Raw genomic sequence first — 6,299 nt, 5'->3', positions numbered from 1 at the left:
ATAGCTGTTGAACATTTAATGTTGTTTTTACGAGTTGCATTTTTGAAAAGATCTCATTTGGTACTAAAGAATACTTAGTTTGTCCGATTAAGAACTGTACTTTTTTGTGTATTAATGTTTTTGGAGCAAAGAAAGAGAAAATTTTTCAATATAGAACTTCCCTAACCAGAAACTAATTACATTTGATGTTATAATTTATCTCAAGTCATTGTCCGCATCCATTGTCTCACCGAGCGAGGTGGCGCAGTGGTTAGCACACTGGACTCGCATTCGGGAGGACGACGGTTCAATCCCGTCTCCTGCCATCCTGATTTAGGTTTTCCGTGATTTCCCTAAATCGTTTCAGGCAAATGCCGGGATGGTTCCTTTGAAAGGGCACGGCCGATTTCCTTCCCAATCCTTCCCTAACCCGAGCTTGCGCTCCGTCTCTAATGACCTCGTTGTCGACGGGACGTTAAACACTAACCACCACCACCACCACCATTGTCCACGCCAAAATATGAGTTATCATTTTTACTTATTCAGATTTGTTATGAACGAATCACCCACTGGCTCGTGGAATTTTGCGGCAGTCAGTAGCGAGCCAGTGGGTGTGCTGGACCTACCATTGAGCTACGGACCTCCTTGAAGATGTCTCCCGCAGTCGGAGACGAAACGTTGGGAATCGACACAGAATTCGTCAACCGACCACGGCACAACAGCCCGGATAATTATAATGGACATGATATTTCCGGCCGTGAAAGTCTACATTTTTGAATTCAGTCAGCATTGTTGCCGTTACGAATGTCTTAAACAGACAGGGAACGAGGTAGGGGCTTTCCAAGTTACTTTTTCGCAATCAGATTTTGCGACACATTCTCGCAGTCGAGTTCTTACGTTCAAAGTTTACAAGTTCGTATGTTGAAATTTTTCAGTTGCAAATACACTCCTGGAAATGGATAAAAGAACACAGTTACACCGGTGTGTCAGACCCACTATACTTGCTCCGGACACTGCGAGAGGGCTGTACAAGCAATGATCACACGCACGGCACAGCGGACACACCAGGAACCGCGGTGTTGGCCGTCGAATGGCGCTAGCTGCGCAGCATTTGTGCACCGCCGCCGTCAGTGTCAGCCAGTTTGCCGTGGCATACGGAGCTCCATCGCAGTCTTTAACACTGGTAGCATGCCGCGACAGCGTGGACGTGCACCGTATGTGCAGTTGACGGACTTTGAGCGAGGGCGTATAGTGGGCATCCGGGAGGCCGGGTGGACGTACCGCCGAATTGCTCAACACGTGGGGCGTGAGGTCTCCACAGTACATCGATGTTGTCGCCAGTGGTCGGCGGAAGGTGCACGTGCCCGTCGACCTGGGACCGGACCGCAGCGACGCACGGATGCACGCCAAGACCGTAGGATCCTACGCAGTGCCGTAGGGGACCGCACCGCCACTTCCCAGCAAATTAGGGACACTGTTGCTCCTGGGGTATCGGCGAGGACCATTCGCAACCGTCTCCATGAAGCTGGGCCACGGTCCCGCACACCGTTAGGCCGTCTTCCGCTCACGCCCCAACATCGTGCAGCCCGCCTCCAGTGGTGTCGCGACAGGCGTGTATGGAGGGACGAATGGAGACGTGTCGTCTTCAGCGATGAGAGTCGCTTCTGCCTTGGTGCCAATGATGGTCGTATGCGTGTTTGGCGCCGTGCAGGTGAGCGCCACAATCAGGACTACATACGACCGAGGCACACAGGGCCAACACCCGGCATCATGGTGTGGGGAGCGATCTCCTACACTGGCCGTACACCACTGGTGATCGTCGAGGGAACACTGAATAGTGCACGGTACATCCAAACCGTCATCGAACCCATCGTTCTACCATTCCTAGACCGGCAAGGGAACTTGCTGTTCCAACAGGACAATGCCCGTCCGCATGTATCCCGTGCCACCCAACGTGCTCTAGAAGGTGTAAGTCAACTACCCTGGCCAGCAAGATCTCCGGATCTGTCCCCCATTGAGCATGTTTGGGACTGGATGAAGCGTCGTCTCACGCGGTCTGCACGTCCAGCACGAACGCTGGTCCAACTGAGGCGCCAGGTGGAAATGGCATGGCAAGCCGTTCCACAGGACTACATCCAGCATCTCTACGATCGTCTCCATGGGAGAATAGCAGCCTGCATTGCTGCGAAAGGTGGATATACACTGTACTAGTGCCGACATTGTGCATGCTCTGTTGCCTGTGTCTATGTGCCCGTGGTTCTGTCAGTGTGATCATGTGATGTATCTGACCCCAGGAATGTGTCAATAAAGTTTCCCCTTCCTGGGACAATGAATTCACGGTGTTCTTATTTCAATTTCCAGGAGTGTAGATGGCCTTACTTAACAAGATGACTCTTACGAACGGTCAGTTGGAGTGTAACACTGTACGGATATGCACTGATTCCGGGTGGTTTATAATATGTAGGATAACTCTCAAGAGATATGATACGAACGCTCATTTGAAATACAATACCGTACGGGTATACACTCTGTCTTCTGACTTCGCTTCCACCCTGTCTGCTGCGGTTCTTGGTCGACCAGACCTCGGAAGGTAGCAACCGATCCTGTATTCTTGAACTTTTCATACCAGGCTTTAATGCTCTTGACATCAGGTGGATTCCTTCCAAATGTTGTCTGGAAGTGCCTCTGCACTGTGGTTGGTGATCGTGTCTCACTGTACCACAAGACACACTGTGCCTTCTCCTAATTGGTTAACATGGCTTCTTGGGCACTGCACCTCATCCACTACTTACGTACTGCGAACCTAAAACAGAAAAAAAAGCTTTGATAGTTGTAAACAATTCGACACAAGTTTCGTGTTTGTATCTTACTTCTAGCCTGAGTTATCAATGTATGTAATCAGTGAAAGTCTTTTCGGACACCCTGTATTTCTGTATTCTGAATTTCCCTGAACATTTTTGTACTTCCTTCTCTCATCAATCAACTGAAGTATTTCTTCTGTTACCAATGGTTTCTTCGTAGTCACCTTCTTTGTACGTATGTTTTTCTTTCCAACTTCTGTGATTGCCTTTTTTAGAGATGTCCATTCCTCTTCAACTGAACTGCCTACTGAGCTATTTCTTACTGCAGGGTCTATAGCCTGAGAGAACTTCAAGCGAAGTTCTTCATTCCTTAGTACTTCCGTATTTCACTTCTTTGCACACTGATTCTTCCTGACTAGTCTCTTAAGCTTCGCCGGCCAGGGTGGCTAAGCAGTTAAAGGCGCTATTGTCTGGAACCGCGCGACCGCGACGGTCGCAGGTTCGAACCCTGCCTCGAGCATGGATGTGTGTGGTGTCCTTAGGTTAGTTAGGTTTAAGTAGTTCTAGGGGACTGATGACCTTAGAAGTTAAGTTCCGTAGTGCTCAGAGCCAATCTTAAGGTTCAGCCAACTCTTCATCAATACTAAATTGTTATCTGATTCTGTATCTGCTCCTAGGCATGCCTTATACTCGAATACTTGATTTCGGAATCTCTGTCCTACCATTATGTAACGTAATTGAAATATTCCTCTACCTCACAGCCTTTTCCAAGTATACCTCCCCCTCTTGTGGTCCTCGAACAGAGTATTTGCTACTACTAGCTGAAATTTATTGCAGGACTCAATTAGTCTTTCTCCTTTCTCATTCCTACTACCAAGCCCATATTCACCCCGTACCCTTTCTTCTATTCCTTCCCCTACAACCTCATTCAGTGCCCCATGGCTCTTACAGGGTGTTTCAAAAATGACCGGTATATTTGAAACGGCAATAAAAACTAAACGAGCAGCGATAGAAATACAACGTTTGTTGCAATATGCTTGGGACAACAGTACATTTTCAGGCAGACAAACTTTCGAAATTACAGTAGTTACAATTTTCAACAACAGATGGCGCTGCGGTCTGGGAAACTCTATAGTACGATATTTTCCACATATCCACCATGCGTAGCAATAATATGGCGTAGTCTCTGAATGAAATTACCCGAAACCTTTGACAACGTGTCTGGCGGAATGGCTTCACATGCAGATGAGATGTACTGCTTCAGCTGTTCAATTGTTTCTGGATTCTGGCGGTACACCTGGTCTTTCAAGTGTCCCCACAGAAAGAAGTCACAGGGGTTCATGTCTGGCGAATAGGGAGGCCAATCCACGCCGCCTCCTGTATGTTTCGGATAGCCCAAAGCAATCACACGATCATCGAAATATTCATTCAGGAAATTAAAGACGTCGGCCGTGCGATGTGGCCGGGCACCATCTTGCATAAACCACGGGGTGTTCGCAGTGTCGTCTAAGGCAGTTTGTACCGCCACAAATTCACGAAGAATGTCCATATAGCGTGATGCAGTAATCGTTTCGGATCTGAAAAATGGGCCAATGATTCCTTTGGAAGAAATGGCGGCCCAGACCAGTACTTTTTGAGGATGCAGGGACGATGGGACTGCAACATGGGGCTTTTCGGTTCCCCATATGCGCCAGTTCTGTTTATTGACGAAGCCGTCTAGGTAAAAATAAGCTTCGTCAGTAAACCAAATGCTGCCCACATGCATATCGCCGTCATCAATCCTGTGCACTATATCGTTAGCGAATGTCTCTCGTGCCGCAATGGTAGCGGCGCTGAGGGGTTGCCGCATTTGAATTTTGTATGGATAGAGGTGTAAACTCTGGCGCATGAGACGATACGTGGACGCTGGCGTCATTTGGACCGCAGCTGCAACACGGCGAACGGAAACCCGAGGCCGCTGTTGGATCACCTGCTGCACTAGCTGCGCGTTGCCCTCTGTGGTTGCCGTACGCGGTCGCCCTACCTTTCCAGCACGTTCATCCGTCACGTTCCCAGTCTGTTGAAATTTTTCAAACAGATCCTTTATTGTATCGCTTTTCGGTCCTTTGGTTACATTAAACCTCCGTTGAAAACTTCGTCTTGTTGCAACAACACTGTGTTCTAGGCGGTGGAATTCCAACACCAGAAAAATCCTCTGTTCTAAGGAATAAACCATGTTGTCTACAGCACACTTGCACGTTGTGAACAGCACACGCTTACAGCAGAAAGACGACGTACAGAATGGCGCACCCACAGACTGCGTTGTCTTCTATATCTTTCACATCACTTGCAGCGCCATCTGTTGTTGAAAATTGTAACTACCGTAATTTCGAAAGTTTGTCCGCCTGAAAATGTACTGTTGTCCCAAGCATATTGCAACAAACGGTGTATTTCTATCGCTGCTCGTTTAGTTTTTATTGCCATTTCAAATATACCGGTCATTTTTGAAACACCCTTGTAACCTCCCCACCGCAATTTTTTTTAAGAAAATATAGCAATACTTAATAGAAATGGGGGCCAAGTGTAACCTCCCCACAAAAATTTTAAAAGAAAAGGACGATACTAATTAGAAATGCTGATGGACATGGCTCTATGCGTAACCTGCCTACAATCAAATGTACTGACAATGGCAACAAATGTGAAATTCGCAATCTGACTCAATTATAAATCCTTCAAAAAATTAAAGTCCATTCAGTGACAAGAAAATTCAATTAAACCGAAATATCGGTTTTTGGCCCTGTGTAAAAACAATCAGAATTAAAGTCTTACCTCAGAATAAATGGATGTCACATATCTGCTCTTGTTGTTGCGCACCACTTGGAGGAACTACATTGCAAATAATAATATTCTCCTTTTTTTTGTAATTCTAGTGAAATTTTTCTTCAAAAAGAAGTGGAATGAAATGGGAAGTGCAACGAGATCTTTAGTTCAAAAAAAAATTAAACTTTTGAGAAAATGCTTTTGAAATAAAAAATTATTATTGGGAGACTTGTTGGAGAATAATTACAATAAATAAAATTTTTCATTATCTAATGATTATATTAATTAACAGTATACCTTATTCCTCATCTTGACCATTGTTGCCGACCGCCTACATCACACAACCGCACTGGGCTGCTACTACTGACCGACCGCTCTGCATGACGACTACAGACTGAGTACTGCTCTCAACTAGACAGAGCTACAGACTCGCAACGACTGACTGACTGCTACTCTGCATAGCGACAACTAACTCGCAAAGACTACTACAGACTGAGAACCGCTCGCAACACTCGCGCGGTCAAGCGCATACACTCTGGTCACAGATGCTACAATGCCTCGCCATCGCTGCTGCGTTACATACGTGTTTCATAACCCTCCACTCGGGGGGCAAAAATTTGGCAGCGATGGTGAGTCATTTGGACTTGCCAAGCGCGGCAAAATTTTTCTTTAATTAACAAAATCCTACCACTTACAGAATATTTAAATGTTGTGCACACG

At 46.5% G+C, this 6,299-nt stretch overlaps 1 non-coding gene across 1 annotated transcript; it reads left to right on the top strand.

Moving 5' to 3' along the window:
- The first annotated feature begins 232 nt into the window (after positions 1 to 232).
- Trnaa-cgc (transfer RNA alanine (anticodon CGC)) lies at positions 233 to 305 on the top strand. Its single transcript has one exon. It is a non-coding gene; the product is annotated as a tRNA-Ala (tRNA).
- The last annotated feature ends 5,994 nt before the right edge of the window (positions 306 to 6,299 follow it).

This window comes from Schistocerca serialis, chromosome 6, assembly GCF_023864345.2.
Source record: "Schistocerca serialis cubense isolate TAMUIC-IGC-003099 chromosome 6, iqSchSeri2.2, whole genome shotgun sequence".
NCBI lineage: Eukaryota > Metazoa > Arthropoda > Insecta > Orthoptera > Acrididae > Schistocerca > Schistocerca serialis.
This window is presented reverse-complemented; position numbering and strand designations above follow the sequence as displayed.